We start from the raw sequence: 23,727 nt of genomic DNA, 5'->3' as shown, positions 1-23,727 counted from the left end.
AAAGCTTTATCTTCTCAAGGTGATGCCCTTTAATAGAGGACAACGCATCGTTCTTAGTTCAGCAGTTCTGTCAAGTCTGAGGCAGTCATTTGATTTCACTTTTATACATATGCTTAGGTGTTCAGAAAATTACTGTATGTAGAAGAGAAGTCCTGAATACTATAAGGCTAGGTCAACAACAAGGAGGTAGATTTCCAAATTCTTATTGTTGATGTTTTCTGTGATCTGACTTTATTCTGACTTTGACTCAGACTGACTGACTTCAGAGGGAACAGCACCCTGCACAAATACGAGTGCTATTGCACAGTTTTTATTTCCATTTTAAAGGATCTCATACTTGCTTGGTGTTGCTTATGTACTGCAGATGAAACAGTAGGGCTAAATGTTTGCATTTTTGTCTCTTGCAAGAGGAAAAAGCTAGGGGGGGGGTGGTGTTTTGTTTTGTTCTGGGGTTTATTGGGTTTTTTGATTGTTTTGGTTGTGTGGGTGGTTTTTTTTTTTAATTTTATGAGCATATATGAGTGGGCTTAGCCGAGGCAAAACCCAGGTATAGTTTGTTCTGCCTAATGTTTTGGAAGTTCTCTGTATCACCCATCTTTTGTCTAACTGATCATACAGAAGAAGATGCTCCTATCTTAGCAGAAGTCAGCAAAGTCAGTCTCAGTGAGTAAGGGGACAAATTTAGACCAAACCATTGTTAGTTCCAAATAATCTCATTAGAGTGACATACAAAAGAATATGGTGAGTTATTCATCATTCATCCCTCTCCGTGAAAGTGTAGCATCATTTTTAAAGATCTGTTGTTACGCAAGAGCCATTATAGACTTGTTCCCAAATTACAAGTTCTCTGATCTCTTTGATGTACGTGATCTAGTCTAGATCATCTAGTCTAGATACAGACAGCATTATTATGCTGTCTTCTAGCCTTCCAGAGGCTTGTGGCTTGCTTGTAAGTAGTACCTCTTTCCTCCTGTGCAGCAAGGAGTTTTACTTATGTAGACCGTGAACTCTGGGGAACAATTGTGTCATTTTATATATTTTATGGAGTATGCTTGTATATCTTTTCATGCAGCAGTAGCAATAAACAGTCAGTCTAACTACTAAATGACTTGTTGCTTCTGGAGTTACCCCTGCATTCAATATGTTTGGACCCAAGTATATGGAAGGCATCGTTGATTATTTTTTTTTAATTGTTCTGTAATCAAAATACTAGATACCTGTATGCCAAAGCACGTGTTTAGACCTAGACAATGTTGTCTTTGTTGAGTATGGAGGCGTTAGTTTTTGCCCGTGTATACGTGACTTAACATAGAGTGTTGTGCCTGGGACCTGACACAGGTCTGAGGAAGGGTTTCGTGTGCATGGCTCGATGAAAACGCAAACATGTGTTTGCAAGAGTCCTCTTAAAAAAGCTAGCGTCATCACTGGATGGATGGATGGATGGACAGATAGCTAATGGCCTGTGGAGTTAGTCTTCTCTATTTGTTACTTCTCATTGAAGATGCTGCAAGAAGTGAGGGAGAGTTGACTTCCTCACTACCTGCATCCTTGTTGCCCTGTGTGGGGGCAGGTCAGGCCACGATGTGTATCAGTGTCACCCCAGGCTGTGTTAGACTGTGTAACGTTGAGCTTCATTGGGCTCCTTGCAGACAGTGACTCAGACCAGGAAAAGGGCAGACCTGTGGCAGCTCAGAAATTACGAGCACTGGATTTCCTTGAGCAATACTGGATGTGCTGCTCTCCGTAAATACGGGGAGAAAACGGGTCACAGGTTCCTTATGTTAAGTGCTGTGGAACTGAACATCCTCCTCTCTTGCAGGTTTTATCTGTTCTGTGGCCATGCGCGTAGCTTCTTACAAAGGCAGTCCTTCAGGCCCGAGCTGCCTTTGGCTTTTCCGCTCCAGTTTTTCATCTTTACGTTTCTGAATTCCAAACTTCCTCAGAAACATTTAGGCCAGATTCCTGTTTCACTGTTATCAGGCCAAATCCCTGAAACTACTACTTAGCTTATACTCCGACATTACTCGTGCAAAATTCCTGGGAAAGTCAGTGAGATTTTTGCTTGATCCAAGGAGAATTTGGCCTGGTGGTTTTAAGTCAACTGACATCGGCCACAATATGAGTTGAAGGAGTTGAGGTAAAAGCCACACGTGAACTTCACACACATGTAAGGAAAAAAGGTTTGCAGCAGAGTCCACCTGACAATCTTCTAACATTTCATGTTTTTTCATTCATGTTTTACATATCATGTTTTTACATAATCATTAAAGCATTTAGAATCATAGTACTGTTCTTACCTTAAAGCAGAGTACCTTGGTGCAATAGAAATTAGCAAACAACTTGGTTCCAGGCTTCTTATTGTTGAACTATAATGTGGTTTTAGCAGGAAACATGGAATCCTACATATGGGTTTTAATTAACTCCAACAGGTATTTAATGGAGATTTAATAAGACAGTTATTGTATGTTAATTAAATGTCAACTGATTGCTGAGAGGCTTTTGCAGTTATTGAAGTTTACTAATTATCTGATAGATAAATCAATTTTCCATGCGAATAACTCACATCTATGTAAGCAATAAATATGCCAGTAGATAATGTATATTGTCATATTGTAGTGAGAGATGTGCTGTGTTGAATAAGCTTCTTGCATCTGTCCAGTATAGGCAGGAAGAAAAACAGCTTCCTCCTTTTATACTTGATGATGTTTTCTTGCTAATTGCGACCCAGCTGTTAGTGCAGAAGAGCCGTAAGACCTGTGAGTGTAGCAGTAAAGGGGTGTCAAGAGTTTTGTCTGAAGCATCTGTATGGATCCACGAAAGCAGTTCACACCTCCCCACCCTCCTCCCGGGGTTTAAAATGAAGATGTGTCCTGGAGGAACTAAAGAAACTATCAGGACTTTCTCTTGGTTTGGGGACAAAGGCTGCATTATGATGTAGATGGGTTGTCCTTTGTGTGTTGGGAAGGAGCGCTGGGGAGCAGTTTTGTTTGCAGAAACGTTTTTGGCATCAAGCATGCATTCAGACCCATATGAATGCATCGGTACCTTCTGTGTATTACCGATTATTAATCAGTACTTAGTGTATTAATGAGGAAAGTAACTGTAATCAGCTCGGATTTATGTAAATTAAATACAACCCTCAGACTCTTGGTCAGTTGCCAGGACAGCCTGCAGGTGGTGAAAGCATGGATGACACTTTTTTCCATTTTTTTTTTTTTTTTTTTTAAGGAAATGGGGGGGAGGGGAAAGCTATTTCCCTAGGAAAAAGGTTCTTACTGCTAGTAAAAACATTTAAAGGTCCCTGGTAAGCTTTGCTTCTGACAATCCTGCTTCAGGCCCAGTTAATTAAATAGAATACACCTGACATGCAGCTTTTACAGGTGGCCAATGAGTCAGGCCACCTGAGAGTTGCAGACAGTTGCCACAGAACATAAATGTTTACATTTTGAAGTGGACACTTACTACTACTGTGTAACTAAGTCTGTAGCACAGAAATGGGACAGAGAAGTGCCCACCAGAACAGAGGGGATCTCTTCATGAAGTATAGCAAAGCTAGCAGAGTATTTGAAGATTTTGCTGGACTTGTAGCACCAGCTAAGGCAGGTTCTCCTCTCATTTCAGCCACTGAACACACCTTTAGGCAAAGGGTGTGCTCTGCCCATCCTTCAGAATGGATCAGTTTGCTGTAATTTACATTTAAAAATGCAGTGTAGCAAACTCACGTGAAAATGCAACAAAAAGGTGAAAGACTCTTAGAGCACCAATTTGCTTCGTTTCCTCTAAATCCTCTCTTCCTCAAAATTAGAGTGAAATTGAAAGTATAACCTTCTCAGTCAGTGCTATGAAAACAGCAGACTCATCCTGCAGTGGAAAAGAGTGATCGTGATGAAAAGAACTACTGCTCCCAGCCAACGCCAGATGAAATAACACCCGTGACCTCTGATGTCAAAGGGAAATGTGCTTCTTTATTTGTACAGAAATCTTCCTGGAACTCAGCTTGGGTGGCAGGCATGCTCTATCCCGCTCCATTCAGGATTAGTGGATTATCTCTGCTTCTCTCTGTCTAGGAATTGAGCCCAGCTGCCCTGGGCCCTTTGTCATGGAGACTTTTTATGTCTTTGGTATTCTCCAGTCCTGCTTCTCCCCAAAAGCCATTGTACTGTTGACTTGTAGGAGACAATAGCTTAGAGATGCACATTGACCAAGTAAACCTAATCAATAATATGGCACACGTGGGTGACACAGTGCTGTCGATGGCTAATCAATAAATGCTTCCTGCTGATTTGTGTGCATCTGGCGTGTTCAGTAAATAATTCCAATCCTTCTGGAGATAATTTGGCCCCAGACCTACATCAATTATCTTTGTTTTATGGCTTGACCAGAGAGAGACTTAAAACCTAGGCAGTGTTTCAGCCAATTTAATCCTTTTGTTATACATTTTAGTAACTACAGAAATTGATAAAACATCCTTAAGAAGTTGTTTCAATATTTTTTTCTACGTGAAAATAGAAATTATTTAGCAGCTTCCAATAGAGAATTAATTATTTTTTCTCTTGCAGATATATATGATTCTTTGCAGTCTTCTTTGAGGAAAGTGGTGTCTGCCCTACAGCCTGAGAAAAAGACTGCTTTGTGGAATCCTGCCATTTGGCAGTAAGCATTTTCATGCTTTTTTTCTCTCTTGCCTATGTTGATTTCCAGTGTTTACAATTCATAAGTTTGAATCAAAGGCTATAGCCAAAATATTTGAATAACTACATAGATGCCTAAATGTAACCTAGAATCTCTTGGCAATTGACTTCTTAAGATGCATTTCAGTCTTACAAATATGTCTGCCCTAAAGACCTTATTTTACTCATTATGCTAGCCTTGTCAATGCCTCTTATTATTTGAATGGAAGTATTTATTAGAATGAATCAAATTCAAACTTCAAGGTAAACTCAGTGGTTCAGTTAGTTTCATTATGCACTTAAGAGCTGAAAATTCTCTGCTGTTCTCTGAAGCCACCTGTTCCTCTCACCTTCAGTTCCACAGAGCAATTTATTCACCCGACTAGTCTTCTGAAATGAGCCCTTGCTCTTGTCTTCTCTGCTGCTGACTGATGTTATTTGGCCTAGATGATGGTTATAAGTCCCTTCAAGCTGAACTATTCTATTCTTTTCCAAATAAGAGAAAGAAAGATGCCACGTGAACACGACTACTAACAGGTCACTAAAGCTCAGCATACCCCTGTGTCCCTCCAGGCTCCCCCCCTCGCAGTAAACTGAGGTGCAGAGATGACTGACAGGGAACTGCCTTATACCATCCAGGAACACAACTGTGCCGAAATGGGAATATCATTCCTGTGACATGAAACAGGGACACATTTCCATCTCCCTTTGTAACTGGTGCTCCCTGTGGGATAGGCTACAAGATCCCTTCATCCCATAGCATCCTGCTTTGTGCAGGGCAAGAGGGATAATGTCTGTCAACTCTCCAGCTGCCAGCTCCCTTTCCAATAGGAGAAGACAAATCCGTTTTCAGATTACAGCTCAGGAAACAAGGTGTGCATGTGAGGCTTTGCCAGGAACTGTGTCAGTTTACTCACTTGCATCTTTCTCTCTGGGAAAGCCCCTCGTTGCGATCTGCGTTCATCTGTTAGAGAAAAACATTGGACAGGTTTTTCCCGAGGCCTTGACAGTGAATCTCCAGAGGCTACAGATGTCTACCCTGCAGTTGCAGAAATTACTACAGTGTAGATGTACCTGATATAACTTTAGGCTGTCTGGCTCAGGTACCAGTCCTGTTTTAGTTGGTGTAGTGTAAAGCCTGATCTGGACTGATTTTTCTTGATTGGATTTCAGCAGAGGTTAAATGGTTTAATTCAAACTATGCAATTAATACTTTCATGTATATGAGCCTTATGGTTGCATATTAAAGGAAGAATGTTGTGGGAGGGGTGGAAGAAGTAATGTGAGCTGGTGAAAGGCCTGAGTATCACTTAAATATCTGAGCTCCAGTGAGAGTGGAGTGGTCTTTTAAATCGGTGTTCTACTCTAAGTGGACAGTTCAGTGCATGTCTTATCTTAATAAATCTAGTGCTTTTCAACAACAGCTGCTTACTGTATTTAATTGGCCTTTAATTACTTTGCTCCTTAATTGGAAATGTTTCTTGGTGTAATGCAGTAGTGATTCCCCCTTGTCCAGAAATTGAGTACTGCCCCTAGGCCGGCGGTTGAGGATAGGCCGTTACGATGTTCTCTCATATCTGGGGCGTTAGTAGAATTCTCTTCATCAGTTGAAGTGTTCAGTGACATACTGCTGGATTTAGACGATATTTCAAACCTTTTAGTTGGATGATGAAAACATTTGTAGCCCTGTGTAAGAGAAGAGTAAATCTTTTGGTTTGGACTAATGCCTGTGAATATTTAGAAAACAGTTGTCCACTTTGATGTCTTACATGTTGCTTTCCCTGAATCATTTGCAATTCCGTGATGCTGTTGGAATTCCAGATTTCCTCATAAATATTTCTCAGGAATGTAACGCAAAGACAGTGAAACCTGAGTAACCTTAATCTCACAGATGTTTGTTCTTGCCTGTTTTAAGAGTGAAATTCTTTACTTTCTTGTGTGTCTTTTTTTCCTTTTGCCTGGACTGCCACGTCCTTTTCTTTCTTCCCCAACCCAAGGGCTCACTTTGTGGAAGGCAGATTTGTTATCACAAGCATAATATGCAGGTTCCAACTAAGTGATGTGACAAATGCAGTTCCAACTTGGACCCTGTCCTTTCCTGCCTCTTACTGTTGTGTTCCACGTTGGCTTCTCGCTGGTGGGAATGGAAGCACAACTCTAGGTGGACCTGGAGAAATGGAGCCCCCAATCTGTGTAAACTGGCCCCACTTATCTATCAGCTCTGGACAGAATATGTTTCTGGTAACTACCATTTTCATGTTCCCTTCACATTTCCCAACTGCCACCCAGAGGTGGGAAGCAGGAATGGGAGTGCAGGATATGCCGTGGCCGTGGGGTTTGTGGAGATGTGAGACTCCACAACTCAAAAAACTCCAGCAGCAGACAGCTCCCTCTGACTGTGCTTTCATTCTGACAATGGAACAATGCTTGACAGGTTAAAGAATAATTCATCCCAGGGACTGAACCAACAGCCTTTTGGGGCTTATTCTCACATCCCCCTTTTTTTGTGCTGTATTCTCCTTGTACTACATGAATGTGCAGTGAAGCTGATGTGAGGTGTAGAACTACATGGAGACCTGAGAGCTAGAATCCAGCTGCCTGGCCCTTATGTTGATCAAAGCTGTTCAAACGGCGTTTGTTTTTCATGGAAGATCCTCAGGAAAATTCCACACACAAATACTGTAACTTTTACTACAATCATTTTTCAAATGAAGAGGAGCAGCACGCTTTGTTTTTTCTCTGAGAAAGATTCTGCTTTTCAGAACAAAATAGTTATTTTTCTTATCTAAATGGAAAAAAATCCACAAAGAAACCCTAAAATACTGAGTTTTATGGAAGGAGATTTTCTTAAAGCAATTCCAGTCCAGCAAGTAGCATAGGACTGTGGTTACAGGAACAAATACAGCATAACTGCCTGTTGGGGGTGTCCCTTGAGCTCAGCTTTTCTCCTTTTCTTAGTTATTTGCCTAAGGATACATTAATTATGGACTCATTTTTCTAAATCCTCTTCTTCAGGACATGAGACAACTTACAATTTCTAAAGCAAAATAGAAGTTGTGTGGGAAAAGAATATGGACTAAACTAAATGGAAACTGAGTACCTGGGCATACTGAGTGAAAGAAAAACAATCATAATTATTTTCTTTTAAGGTTGATGAAATTAGTGTGTTAACTCATGTGCAGGTTTTACCTTACTTTTTAAAAAACATTTTAGAGCCTACAGTTGTCCCTTTTTATTGGAGAATTTACATACGCACAGGTGCATGCATACATCTTTATGCAGAATCTCCTCCTTCTCTTTTTGCAGCCTCTGTGCGGAGTGTTATCCTATTAGTATGTTACTCGCAATTGTAAGGAATGATGCAGGAATAATAACTGCATCAATCTAAGATGCCTGCATATGTTAACAGTAATATTGCGAGTAAGTACAGCGCAGCACTGGGCACATGATTTTTGTCAGGACTGTCTTCTCATCTATTCCTGTTTGCTCCAGTGTCATCTTTATTGTTCACCATTCTGGCTTTCTGTATGCTGAGCACAAAATAGCTAAATCAGGAACTTTCGGCTAAAGTGAGGGGATGAATTCTAACCTCTCCGTCTGAGCCAGCCCCCGGTGATTGGTGAACCGACTCTTTGATTCTGCTATATCATAGCTTTCTTTTCTTCTGACTAGCCCATTGTCATATTGCTGTTGACCTCTAACCCCACATACACAAACCTGAACTCTGGATTAGGCTTCCCAGGGAATAAACTATGGGCAAAGTTGAACTCCGAGCTAGAATGAAGGGAAATGGTTCTTGCTGCCATAGTAACGTGACCTCGTACTGTCTGCCTGGAACAAAGATGGTTTTCTTGTCCTTTTTTCTGCCCCTGGGAGTGTTTAAGCCCCCCTGCTGTTTCTCCACTTGGGAGGGGGTGAAGGCTGTACACCACACAGGGAAAAAAGAGGTTACTCTCCCCTGCTTAAAGTAGGGCAGTCATCTAGGAAACCGGGGAATCAGGCGAACAGAGGAAAAAAAATACAAACCACCATCAACCAAACCAACACACCAACGAAACAGAGGTGGAGACCTTTCGGTCAATAATTTGAGTTTGGAGTTTGAATTTCACATATTCATCCCAAATCCTAGGTACCATGGTTTTTAACTCAGTCGTATTTATTTTTCATCTGGGCCTCCTCATGTTGTTTCAGAAAAATACTGGTGAAACTGATGTAACTCTAGGAAGCTTCAATGCACATTAGTCCTATGGAGGGAGGTGGAGACCTCTGGCTCTGGTGGAGCTTAGTTCTGGGGGTTTGCCCTGTTGTAGTTTTAATGAGGAATTCACAATAAGTTATTTAAATGATGATGCACGAAAAATAGGGAGTTTGGTTTTTACACCATGCCAGACTAAAAAGAAAAGTGAGATGGGGCTTTATTCTGGAATGGAAGAAGGGAACAAAGATTCCTTTCATTTAAACTGTCTTAGTTTCAGCCACTTCTGTATTTCCCTGCAATTTTGGAACACCTGGAGGATTCTTCATCATGATAGTTAATGTTCTCACAAGTTTGTGTCAAAATCATGTTTTACTTAAAATGTTAAACTGGAGATCATCTCACAGTTTTGCTTCCAGTTCGATTTTAGAGAGCTCTGTCAAAAGATATTAAAAAAACCCAAACAAACAAACAAACCCCACCCAAACCCCCCCCCCGTCCTTGTTGCATGCAGAGGTTTAGAAGACCACAAATAAATGAGGCTCTTTTAATTAAAGAATAAGCCTTTCTGAGCTGTCACTCGAGGAGAATCTGACATGCTTTCTGTCATTCCATACATGATAGAAATGGGAGTTCTTCATAGTTGCTTTTTTGATACTTTCTTCATCAATTAAGCCTTGCAGTGAATCTGTAATAACCTGTTGTGTGCAGTATCATGCTCACATGGCTGGTGTGTTTTGAGAGGGATGGTAGAGGTGGTGCACTAGGCTTGGACACAGAGTGTAAGATTTACCCTTCTTGGCCGTTTTGGAGAAAGCAGGAGGTGGGGCTGGAAATTTGCTTATCTGGATTCTCTTCCAAACGTTGCTCCTGGCTTTCCATATGACTGCATTTACTTTTATCATACAAGAACACTGCTGTTTGGATATGGAAATGCAGTGATTCTTGGCTGTTATCTGGTGGTTTGGAATATGCACGTGAGAAATGCTAGTGAGTTTGGTAGTCCTGCATCAGAGAGGATTCAGAGATAGCATTGCATTACAGCTGACCGTGGGGTTGTTGCCAGTCTTCGAGGAAAAAGCAGCTGGTATTCTAGCAAAAAGCTTGCTGAAATGGGTATTGCCTGAAGGGCACTGAAGGTTTACACGTTCATCTCTATGCTGATGTTAGATTAAGCCTTTTCAGCTTTTTTTTTTTTTTTCCTTTTTTGGTGGCAAATAGGAGGTTAAGGAAGACTGGAAAAGTCAGGAAAAGTGACTGAAAGGATGGTGGAGGTTCTGCCTTTAGCAACCAGATTCCTCTGAACCACTCTTGAAAAACATTTCTTTTGATCTACCAAGTTATTCAGGTAAAGAGAAGTGAAATAAGCATGAAGAACCGTAAATGTGCCTTATGAGACTGAGTAGGCAAATGCGATTCATTATAAATAAATTCAAAGTGATGCATTTAAGAGAAAAACCAATCATAACTGCTTAAAAAATGTTGTGCTCTGAGCTGCTTGTTATTGCCGAGGAATGAGATGTTGAAGCTATCGTAGATGCATCTCTGAAAATATCAAATCAGCACTTGACAGTAGCCAAAAAAAAATATCCAAATGCTTGAAACTGCTGGGAAAGAAACAGACAGCAAAGTGGAAAAGGGTTTCTCTAACAGTGTGTGAGTCTGTGGCCTCCCGCACAGTAAATATTATACAGTTCTAGAGCCCTTGTCTGAAAAGGACGTAATAGAACTAGAAATGAATCAGCGAGTGATGCCAACATTAGACAGGGGCCTTACACTGTTTCTGTGTGAGGAACAGCAGAGTGAGCTAGGAAAAGGCATTGGAGGAAACATGGTAGAGTGACAGAGAGAGGCTGAAAACCACGCACACTGTTCCTTTCAGTAAATCTGGAAAGCATCGGATGAAGCTATTATGTACCATGTCCAAAAATTAGAGAAAGAGCAAGCTGTAGAACTTCTCACGTCACTCCACGTGACCTTGGACTCAAGAAACCCCCAGGCTACTACATATTTGATGGTGGGAAAAAAATTGGGAAAAGAATCACTGCATGTATGGCTGTTCTTAGGCTCTTCCTTAGGCGTAAGCCATCGACCACTGTCGGGGACAGGCTGTGAGGCTAGTTGGGTCTTCAGCTAAAAGACCCTCTCTACAGAGCTCAGAGGTGCTGCAGAAGTAATAAATGACATTTAGTAAATACAGTACAGGTTCACCCAAGCTCTGATGCCTGTCATAACTTTTGCAATGTAGTGTCAAGTCATCATTGTCTCTGGAAGCAGTTCGCTTGATTTAGATGCAGGAACAATCAGGTAGAAACCAGTAATGCCTGCTTCAGCAAATGGCAACATCTCAAATTGATTGTTAATCACTTAATTTGCATATGTCTTTACATGAGGGGAAGGGTCAAGGGAGGGGGGCTGAGTTACACATTTCATATTGATGATTATTAAATACTACTCTGTCACGGAATTGGGTTTTTTTTCACTTATGCAAGAAGCACTTACAAGTGATCTCCAGCAGCTTTCCTTTTAAGTCTCTGAAGCCTTAAAAAACAAAAGAAACAAATAACAACAAAAAAAAGAAACAACACAAAACCAAAAACCAAAACCAAATCAAAATAATAAAAAAAACCAAACCAAAGTAAAAAAAGTGCTGGACGGGGAATGACAGCTTTGCATGAGTACTGATAATTGTAGGCAGGTTTTGACTTGAGTGTCTGTTGTCTTCAGCTGATTCTCCTGTTCCTTCCCAGCCGTGTGTCCCTCCGCTGTTAGAGGAGCACAGCTGGCTCCTCTGCCTTAAATCAGATAGTGAGAGCAGAAAGTCCATTTTGACACGTCTCTCGGCTGTCTGCAAAACTGTCTTGCAGAGCAAGGACCTAGTGACTAAAGAGATGCCAGCAGTGTGCTGCTTTAGTGAGTGCTGGTCCCTTTGGTCAGGAAGTAAACTCATCAGAATTCTGTAAAAACGCTAGTAATAGAATAGTGTGGGGATTAATTGGTTCTGTGGACTTTAACTAACAGCTTTTCACATAAAGAAATTGTGTGCAGCACTATCAGGTCCATTGTCTTTCCCCCTGTTCATTCTGCTCATAAAGAGTGACTCTGTCTCTCTAAATTGCACATGGCAAATCCTGTCATTTACAATTGGTAAATTATGTGTGAACCAGAACCAAGCTTTATGACACATGTTCAGTAAGCCCAGTAAATATTTAAGAAATTCTTATTTTTTTTATCATTATTTTCTTTCTTCACAAACTGCTCATTTTTCTCTGCAAGACAAATGCCTGAAATAAACTCCTTCCCTTTTGCTCTGCCTTTGTGCTTGCGACGTTGGAGTTGTATCCCACTGACAAGTCAGGCAGTGTGAAGTTAAGCGTTTTGCCCTTTGTTTCTGGGACTGTTTGTTTTCCTTTTCAGAGCAACGCATCTTTGTCACAACCTGAACATTATTTAAATTTCTTTCTTTTGAAGGTAATGATGTGGAGCAGAGATGAGATGAGCTTCTGCGGGGGTGCCTACTCTCTTTTCCTATTCCAAAGACAATTCTTTAAATTGACAGGAAGAACTCCAAATATTTTGCATTATTTTTCTTTAAAAAAAAAAACAACAAGCCTTCTCTCACTGCATTCTCACCTTCTTTGCATGCTCTCCACCTTTATGCACCATGAATTGCTCTGTTTATGCTCCCAGAGCTTTGGAGTGTTAGGGTTTGGGGTTTTTTTGATGGCCTTTAGTTGTTTAACCCATGGCTCAGTTCCTGATGCACAGTCCTTCAGTTATCGGGTTACCTACATCAGTAAATGAGGAAAGCTGTTATTCTAAACTAAATCCCGTAGCTTGATATTTAAATTGGCGTTCAAACTTAATAGGAAGAGCTGGAAGATATTTAAGGAAGGTTTTATTTTAAATGAGTACAGGTTAGGATATTCTATGCAATAGCTCCAGTTCCCATTTTCGATTCTCCTACAACGCTGTGCACGTGCGTGGCCTTAACTGATTTCTTCAACTTTGTGGTTTTAGGTCAGACCCAAGTGGTGTTGCAGCATTTCTAGTGCTTAGTTTGCTTCATGGAGGTTTTTTTGTTTGAGGTATTTTGGGTTTTGTTGTTCATGAAAAAAACCCCAACAAACCCAAACAACAAACCACTAAAAAAAATAATAAATCTGAGCAGATTCTTTTCGGTGTTTGAAAACAGAATTTGTATGCTCAAACCTTGGAAGTGCAATTTCCCACTACATCAAACAGTCAAGAATAAATAAACATCTTTATCTCCTGAGGGAGGAGGAAAGGGTGGGGGTGGCATAGATAAAAACATAATCTGTAAGGCACTGTACAGTCATTAGCCTTGAATATTTGTATCACCTGGAAAAGTCGTTGCTCCTGTTCAGCCACAGTTTACGGAAAGAAAAGGAGCATGGAACAAACAACCTGCCAGAGTCTGCAGCACTTTGCCTTGGAGCTGGGAGAGGCTCTCGTGGCCAAGTCACACCTGACGGTGCTTCCCTGCTGGGGCCATCTCTGAGGGAGAACGGGAAGGCAAACTCCACAGCTGGGACTTCATAAGCTCCCCCTGTCCCCAGCACTACAAAAACCATTGCCAACAAAACCGGGGGTGTCCACGAGGCTTCCCCATCCCCTCCTGTTTTCCTCAACTCGTCCGTGGCCTCTGTCCTCCTGTCCTCACCGTTTGGGTCTGCGTGTTACCTGTGAAGCGCTCCCGTTTGCCCTGGGGTTCCCTGCAGGGACTGTAGTCTTCCCAACGCAACGACTAACTGCATGTTATAAGGAGACGGTGCTAAGACATGGGGGAAGAACTTAAAAATCTAATTTTGATGAGTTTTCTATTTTTTTAATAAAAGAGGGATTGGGTTCCTTTTCTGCTTTTGATCATGGCCCTCACTCGTCACTTCTCAGACCCCTCCCTGAGCTCATTTTCCTTTGCAGCGTTTGGAGCGTTCCCTGTACCGACCCCATGCTACTACGTCTGCTACACAGTCTGTGCTTGGCTGGGAGAAGGAGTAAAGGGAGAGGATTAATTTGCACCAAGGCTTTGGGGAGCAAAGGCAGGTAGCCCTTTTAGGGACTGTCCAAATGACCTAGCCTGTTTTCTGTCTCTATCTCGGCTTTTGTTCTGTGTTGTCAGTTCCCATTCCTCTTTAAAGTGTGTGATAAGATGGAGCATTGCATCCTTTGCCATCCTGCAGCAATGGGAAGTCTCCTCTGGGGTTCTCAGAAGAGCAGCTTCAAATTATCCTCTCATTAGTGATGATACATCCCTTTTGAACACTGTGCCATTCCATCGTACTGTTTCAGTGTTGAACATTAGGAGATAACTGCCTTCACAACGTATGTCATTACTCATTAAGGGACCCTTCCTGGATTATGGCTGAGGTTTAATGTCTTGTTAAAGATGTTTAACACTTACAGTTTTGTTTTTAATTTAGGAAGCAGCATGATCAAAGTGTGCCCTGAGAATTTCTCTCTGATTTTGTGAAATTTGCAGGTTAGCCTGTTCAGAGGAGGTGATCCTTAAATTGAATTGCAGCCCTCCAAGGCGTGTTTGGATGTCAAGCACTGCCATGATCTGACATGTTAATGGCTTTGAGAAAACAATGTGTTTCAGAGGTAATTGCTGAAGCAGTGAGTTCCCAGCAATATTTTACTTAAAAGAAATGTGCTGCTTCTCCGCTGTGAAGACTGGAACAATGACACTGAACAACTGAGTGATACAAACCTCTGTTTGCCTTTTAATGGTCATCAAATTCTTCTAATAGACTGGAGCAGGACCTCTGTCCCATCCATTGTTTGGAGCTGAGGATAGCATTAGAATCAGACATGATGTCGTTATTGTAACTGGACTTCAGAGTTTATTTTATTAAAACAAGAAATATTTTAAAACTCATAGCATAAACCTGGAAAGAACTCCCTAAATTAAGACCTTGCTATTTGGCTATTCCACTGAGGGTCATCTTCAATTTTACTAGATGAACTCAACCAGCACAGTGATTCATAGTAATCCTGTTGCGACATGTTCAATGCTTGTCTTTAATTAATATGCAAAAGAGAGATGAGCAGCAGTAGCCAGTTGTTCAGGCAGCTGAATGGGTTGGTGAGGATGGAAAAGAGAGTAGGTATAAGAGAACAGGCTTGCTAAGATGAACGTGTGGTGGTAAAAAGATGAGTCCTCTAGACTTGACCATTTTAATCAGTATAAAAATGGATTTTAGAAAGTTGTGAATCAATCTTTGGAAAGTACTAAAAAAAAAAAAAAAAACCAACACAAAGCCATTGTTGATTACACAGCTGAGAGCCAGGTTTATGTGGGTACATTGTTGCAGGGACCTACTTAAGCTGATAGATGTAGTCCTTAATTCTGTGGATTTTATTCAGTACTCTTTCTATATCTGTGAACTGTCACTTAAGGTTTCTAGAAAAAAATACATTCCTCAGTTCTGGTTGTTGGCAACAAATACTGCAGACTGGAGGAGTCTCCCAGCCAGTGACTCGTGGTTGTCTTCAGAAGGCTGAGGGGCTAACGATCTGTTGAAGACTGCAACCCAGGACCTCTGATATCCTCAAGGGCAAGGATTTCTTTCCTCTCCTGCAGCCTTCAAGTCTGTAGCAGACTAGCCAGCCAGGCTTGTCTTCTTCAGTGCTCCTGCTGATATTAGGGGAGCTGCTCCCGTTCGAGGCAAATCTTGCCTCACTCAATACCTGAAAGTTACCCTGAGGATACTAAGCCAGACAGAACCATTCTAGTTGGGTAGTATTCTTGGCTAGGTTGACATGATGAAAGAGAACAGATACTAGTCTTAATAATCTCTTGAGCTTACACAGAAGGAATTTTGAATAATAAGCCAATAATAGAATCATTAATGATTTTAATCAATGCAATCTGTTATCATAATGGGGGGCTGTTTAGTGGTGCCTGCGTGACAATAGGCTCAGGAAGGAATCCCGTGCTTGCTTGCAGCAGGTGAACTCCAGGTATGCTGCTGAATGCAAACACGGGTATGTCAGGTGTGTCATCTCTGGGAGTAATTGAAACTGTGAGTCACTGGAGAGCACCAGTACAGAATCCCTGCTGTCACAAACATTTTAACAGCATAAGAGAAAAAGACCGGTCTTTTGAGACCACAGCAAGATTGCGAGTGCCTGTCAGGAGTATTGTGTTTGTGCCTTACAGAGGGATGTGACATCGTCTAGGTTGGGAGAAAGCCCACATGGAGTAACACCGAAGTTATAAGTTAGGTATAAGTGCATGGTTCTTAATCTGGAAAGCAAAGGAAAGCTTTCATTAGTTCCATGCTGGACTGAGAGGAGCAGGGGATACTCTTGTCAAGAAATAATTGTTGAATGTATGTTTGCATCCTCATAAAAGGGACGTATCTAACTCATGCAAGCATATGCATGAGTTGGGCTGCATAATAAGCTTTTAATGTCTATGAGAACAGGGTTAGTTAAACGTTCCTTCCACTCATTGAAAATTTGTACAGTCTTCTATGTGGAGAGGTAAACAGCCAGGCTGTGTGTCTTCAGGTAGGCTCGTTTGGGTGTGTTATTATATGCTGTACCATGCACTTTAGGTTTTTTTATAGTGTTGGCTGCTGCACCATAGTCCTCAAATGTCTGTATGTTAAATCGTGTTAGGTGAATGAAAGATTTTGGAGATACTTCATGGAAATGGTGAGAACGGAGGAAAAGCAATGTGTGTTCTGTACTGACAGGTGAGATGATCCAGGTGAGACAGACTTAACATTAGAGGAATGAGGTCTATGATGTTCTGTAAGTTTAGGCATTTATACAAAGCTTTAATTACCCTTCTCTCCCAGGATCAGTTCAAAAACTTTCCTTGCTTTCCTACCTGAGACCATCAGCCTGCTTCCTGATATCACTACGTCACTGCTCTTTAGCCAAGGCTGATAGGTGAGGTTACAGCAGATGTTAGCAATCCATGATGCAGTCTGTAGCTGTTTTGTTGCAATAACAAGAATAGCTTTGTTTGTGTGGGGGACAGAATCACGTTCTCACTCTGGTCTCAGGGAAAGCATGCCATCCAGCAGCTTTTTCTCTGACGTGAGATGGGTCTATGCTTTTTTTTTGGTTTTTACTTTCCCAAGCATAACTGCAGTTTTTCTGTGAAATTTTAGGACAAAAGTTCTGTCTCCATGCATAAGGAAAATGCTTAGAGAAATCCCTAGTCTGTTGGCTTTGGGATTTTTGGCAGACTGGCTGAATGAATTACGCATGTGTGAAGGTACGTGTTTTCAATGAGTTACTAATATACCATGCAAGCACAACTGTCCCAAACCTGGATGTCTGCTTGCTTGGTTCCTGTTTTCATTTCCTTCATCATTAGCTGATCCCATCTTCTATTGTACCACCTCTTTCTTCAGGGCCTTTGTTTTCTGTTTGTCTTTAAGGCGAACCCAGACATTGCTGCTGTGTCTGCCAGGATCACTGCTTATAGCCACTAGCCACAAGTCACTAGGCACTATAAGTCATATAGGCACTAGATACAGGGTCAACATTTAGACTTGATGACCTTAAAGGGCTTTTCCAACCCAAACAATTCTATGACTGGGATTCAGAAACACCAGATTCCACAAATGTAAAGATGCTGTACATCATCTGCTGTCACAAGTGAGTCACAAAGTCTGCATGTACTGCAGGCCCTTTTGTGAAAATTGATGACAGTAAAATATCCTTAATGCAAAGGAGTCTGGCAAAGGTGAAATAAGTAACCAGGAGGAGATGTTTAGGTGCTGTGGAGCTGTAGAGGGCTCTTACCTTGCTCTCTGGGGTGAGAATGGCTAACTTCCATACACCTTGATCTACCATTTTGCTAATACTGGAAAGCGCAGTGCACTTTTGTTGACTAGAGTGGAGAGATGAGGTTGCACAGTTACAACTTAAGAATATCCCTACCCGGCAAAATCAGCTTACTGGCTGGTACTGTTCTCTTCAGTGCTGCTTTGACAGAGGCTGGGTGGTAAGATTACAGCTGATGTTGAAAATTCTGCCTTTGTCATCTAAATTCTCCCTAATGTTATAGATTACACCCTTTCTATATAGCCTCTTAGCTTGTGTATGAGCATGTTCTTTATATTGCTAGGGAATTTCAGTATATTTAAGTAATCCTTGATGTTTTAAAGGTCCCTGGACTTACTGCATCCTAAAATCAGAATCTCAAAGGACTCCCCTTCTGCTGAACCCTTTCTGACTCAGAATTCTAAGGTCTTCTACCTCTGTTCTCCCAGCCCTTTGTTTCATGGAGGCCAAAAGATACACTTTGTTCTAATGCTGAAGTAACCAGTATTGCCTCTTTCTGTCTGCTTCCAACACTAGTGGTCCTCTGCTGAGCTCTCTTGAAGTGTCTACAGTGTTGGTCAAATTTACTGTTATCTCATATCTTAGTTCATTTGTTTATATAAGAAACATGACCTATGACACCTTAATTATGAGAAGAGTGGGAAGATACTTGTGTTCTTCCCAACTGAGATGTCTCTCCAGCTATAGTCATCCCTGTAGAGCAGCCCAGGTGGACTGAATGTTACCACTACAGTACTGGGTAGAGCTCTTCCATAAGCCTTTCTGATCACTTCTGTATTGACCTTCTCATTTTCTAAAGTACTTTTATGTTGCTTGTGCTTTAAAATGTTGAGAGTTTTAGATCAGAGATTGACCACTGATATCAATAGGATTTCACCTGGCAGCTGATCTACAGGCTTTATCTATCAATTCTACCCCAGTTTTGGGGTAACCCACGCCCTGAAATATAAAGACAGCTAAAAAAAAAATTATTTTATACCACCGTCCACTCCTCTCCTTCCCCCAAAAAAACTGCAGGTTTGCATGCCAATTGCTAAAGAGCTTTTCACAGTTCTGAAATGAGAGCAGATATGTGCTTTCAGGAAGTAGGACTAATCCACTGCAGGAGATATATGTAAATGTTAATTTCTGAATCATAATTGAAAATTATTCTATTGTTAATCAAAAGCTGTTTTATTTTAGTTGAATCTTCTGAAAATGTAACTAGAGATCTGAGCTATAGATTAAGGAATTTTGACTACTGAATTCCTACTGCACATAAAAAAAAATACTACACATTAAAAAAAAAAAAGGAAAAATGAAGGAAAAAAGCAAAAAAACCCATCCCAAAGCAAAACACCAGCCCCTCCTCACTCATGCTACTATGACAGAGGAATGCAGCCCATGATCTCCTGAGCTTAAATTTCAATTTGCTGAAAAATTGGACTCATATTTTCAGAAAGGCTGTAATGTGTTGAAGTAATTATGAAGACCAGGTAGTTAATTAGCAAGTAGTCATTGTGTCGTGTGTCCTACTCCATGCCAACCCACTCCCCCCACCCCCTGCCAGGTTTCAGCAATTGAGTAGAAATTCAGCGAGCTGCTGCTACTACTTAGAAAGCTGTCTTTCCCCTTTTGCTGTTAGCAACTGACTGTGGTGTTGAATAAACATCCATGGCATTTCTTTCCAAGTAACCAGTTAAATGTTCAGATGTTCAGATTTATATAATAGATAGTTTGCTTTTATCTGGCATGTAATAGTGGATATTGTTAAGCGATCACACAGACTGTAATTAAGCGGGTATCAATACGATGGTACAGCTTAGAATGCACCACCGTGGGGTCCCATTCTGAACCGTGGAGTGCAATTTCCATGGTATCTTGCAAGATGACTCAAGCTGTGGATTCTGTAAAAGTTTTTTTGTAAAAAGGTCCAGCTCATGTGTGCATTGGTGCAGAGGCAAATTTATGGCTTAATGAAAATTTAATGTAGCAATAGTGTGTGCATGGAGGGAATTCCTCTTTATTTTATCTGATAAGGGTATGGGGGGTGTATAGGGTGTGTGTAGCAATAGTTACATGTTAAAATACTTGCTATCTTTTTCTTTCAATTCTTGGACAAAAATTGAGGGTTCAAAGGTGAGTGAGATCATTAAATCTGAGAAAGGAGGGGCTATATTATTCCTGGATAAAGTGAGCAACAAGTAATCCACAGAGAAATCTGAATGAAGTTCTAAACTCTGGTTACTTCAGAGGCCCATCTGCACACTCAGCATAATTTTGTTATTTAACATTAGATTGTCAAACGCCAGTTTTCTCAAGACTTCAGTTTGCAAAAGCATTGGTTGAAAATGTTCATCTTAAATTAAATTTCTTACAAATCTGTATTTCCAGATCATTAGGAGGTATTAAATTACTGTTGGAGTTAACAGCTTTAACTCCTTGACAGCAAAGATGAAGTGATGAGGCAAATCCGATCCAGATACAGTCTTTGCTATGGGCCTGATTTCCCCACTGCAGCAGTTATGCAGCTGACAAGAATCAGTAAAGTACAACCAATTGAGATAACATTTCATACTTGCTTGGTGGTGTGGATTTGTTTTTTTGAGAGGAGACAGTAATGTGACAGTGAGAGGCAAAAGAATGAATCTTTGCTATCAGGGTGCAGTCTTTAGCTTTCTAATGTTCTTACTGAGCATAGTTAGAAATAAGTTTGCATGATACATAAGCAGAGCAGAAGCTTGATGTTTGACCAAAGTTGTCATGCTCTTTGCTGTGGTTTTGTGGGCATGTGGTTTATTTTTTTGCTTGTTTTGAAGTCTGTGCATTTTCCAGTTCATTCCAAACTGTAATCCATCTGCAGTCTAGATGCAGAGTGAGGATGGCAGAACCAATGCTTCATTTATCCAAAATTCCTTTTCATAATATATGTGTGTTGGTATACATGTGTATATATTTAAAAATTGGAGAATTTAGCTCCCTCTACCTTGATTTAATGCCATTAAGGATGTCAATTTACTTAAATGATTTCTTAGTGGAGGGATGGCTGCCAAAACCATGTTGCTCTGGGTCAGAATTACAGTATTTGTGACTGTGATTGGAACGTGGAGCCCGATAGCTGAACTAAGGTGACGGACACAAAGTCCCATAGTGCCCTTGAGGATTAATTTCAAGGTCAGTCATTAAAAAGCGAAATGGTTTGTTCTAAAAATAGAGAATTGAAGTAAGGTCATTGCTGATCTTTAACAATATATGCAGTAAGTTTTGAATCTAATCTCAGTGTTGCTCTTAAAAATTCATCTGTCTTTACAGAAAGAATGGTTAGGGAGATAATCGGTGAGAGCATGTGTGTGGCATCAGAAAAGAAGTTCACTGCGTTAAGCATAAACAGTCTTAGATCTTGCAGTCTAGGGATAAGAAAATGGGAATTTGGGAATAAGTAGGGTAAGTGTGGGATCATACCATCCAGGGTGGCCCAGCATGGGAAAGGGGAGGATCAAAGCGGGAGGGAAGGACTTGTCCCCTCGGGGTGCTCTGAACCCAGGGTTGGGGGGCTGAGGCCATCACACACACGACCTCTGTAAACTGAGTGAAACACATTTTATTAGATTCTGAGCAATTTATTCTTCTGAAACGTGGTTCTGTGTTCTGCTTTTTTCCTCTTCTTCGCTCCTTAGATCCCTGAACAGGAGTGTCACCTCTTCTGCCTTCCAGTGCACATCTGTGTCAGAATTAATCACGCTGCCAAAGGACAGTAAACAGTAACTACAACGAGCTTTAGTAGGAACTCACATTAAAGAGCATCTGACCAGTCCTGGAGAGCCTACCATGCCAAAATTTTGCTTGTGATTTGAGATTTGATGTCTCATATCCATGTATTTCCTCTGGTCAGAAAAGTTGATTTGTTACAATACTGTTATGATGCTGATTGTTTCCTAACGTGAGTGAGCCACAGACTAAAAATTATGATGATATGAGTAAAACAACAGTAAGAAGCACTGAGGTAGAAGGCAGTGCTTCCCCTGAATAATTTTCCTGTATTGTTATCCTTTAGTAAGTTAGTACTTTATAACTGATACAGACAGATACAGTTTCTGTATTTTTCTGTTTTGGTAGCTGTCACTACTGGTGCACAGCGTTGCAAGAGTAATCTGATTTTTTGGACCAAAATTGGCTTTAATGTCATGTGGTAGATACCTATTCCCAAGAAATCTTACGATTTTTAAAATATTTTAAAAAATAAAACAAATTTAGATACCTTGTTTACTTTCTGGTTTATGAACTGCCCATATTCACACCTATTTTCATTGTTTTCATGTGTGCATGTTAGAAACTGTATACTTTAAGGACTTTTACTCTGTAATAATGTGGTCCCAGTATTTATGATTAAACAAAGCAGAAAATATCACAAATCACATGATAAAATGTGGTACAACTGCTGCTGCAGTTTACCTGTATAGGAAGTCCCCATTGATCTCTCACTTTTGTGCAAAGCAAATCTGACATCCCTGCTTTGTTTGTTGCTGGGATCAGGTTATTTCCTCTCATTAGCTTTGTGTCAGACTTTCTGTACACTGAGCAACTCTTTGCACAGTGTATTTTCAAAGCACCTTTTTACTCTGTTGTTCTGTTTGAATTACACACCTGCAAAGTGGTGCTACTGTTACAGTTAGACCACTCGAAGCAAAGCTGCTGCTGTATTTCTATCCTGCCCTGTAATCTGACAAGCACAGAATGACTAAGGACAGTAAACCACATCCTTGCCTTCTGTCGTGGTTTAAGACTAACTTTCTTCATTATCTCTTTCCTTTGAACTGCCTAAGTGTAAGGAAAGAATAATGAAGATAATTCTTCTACTGTAACAATATGGAAACACGAGCTAAAAGCACATGTAGTGCTAAAGAACAGGATACCTTCTGATTTGTGAAGGTTTTTGCTTTTCAGAAATAAGGTAATGTGATTTTAACTGTAGAAAATTCCATTTAAAACCTATGTTATTTTTTTCCTTTTGTTTCACCATTTAACCTGTACTTTAAAGGAATAAGGATGAATATTTCTATGTATTTTGTATATACTTGTGCATATGTGGTCTTGCCATCCAAATGTTAGACCTAACTAGCAGTTTCTAGGTTTGGAAAGTTAAATGAAGTCAGACACTATTATCTTAACTTTCTACTAATCTAATTGAGTAAATCTCACTGACTCTTTCACTGATAAAATTGGAAAATGAATTTCTTTACAGAATATTGGTGTAGACTTCTGTGACATTACTAATTAGTATGTCTGGATCTTTTCAACTTGAAATATGCAATAATGGTATACAGCTAAATGAGATGGCTGGGTTAATAGCAGGACATGGCATGTGATATAACTCGTCGCATTGGACTCTAGGAAGTGGCGTATGTGTTCAAGAAATGGGACTTCTTCACTCTTCCTTATGTTCTGTCTTCAGAAGTAGCAGCTGAAGTAAAAAAAATCATATCTTGATGAATATTCTTGCTTTTATTTGCTGTGTCTTCACAGAATTCCCTAAACAACAAGACAGCATAGACACCACCTGTACTTATTCTCTGATTTACTGTCTGGGACTGCTTTCAAGACTTCTTTGCACTTTGTCCAGTGCAGTAGCATCTCTTGGTTGAAGCAGAGCTTATTACCCTCCTGGCTCTGTCTTTCATCTTGTTAGTATCCAGAGACCTAAAGCGGCTGAGTGATAAGAAGTCAGCTGTAACAACGGTGATAAGATGTCCCAATACAGAAGCACACTCCATTGCAGCCCCTGTGCTTGTTTTACAGCCCTTGGGGTTTGAATGTTATTCCTAACCTATAAAGCAGCAAGCTGATTCATTAGATGCAACGATTATAAATATTTGAATCAAAAGCTGGTACCTGGCTGTACCAGAAAAAGGAGTGAAATAATCATTTGGTCTTGCTGGATTGCTTCTCAGAGAGAAATGGCACTGTTACTGTGTTCTTTGCCAAACTTGCAGTGATACTGAATTCTATAAATGGCATCATCTCACATGCAAATTTACCATGTATCTAGTAAGG

This window comes from Falco peregrinus, chromosome 3, assembly GCF_023634155.1.
Source record: "Falco peregrinus isolate bFalPer1 chromosome 3, bFalPer1.pri, whole genome shotgun sequence".
NCBI lineage: Eukaryota > Metazoa > Chordata > Aves > Falconiformes > Falconidae > Falco > Falco peregrinus.
This window is presented reverse-complemented; position numbering follows the sequence as displayed.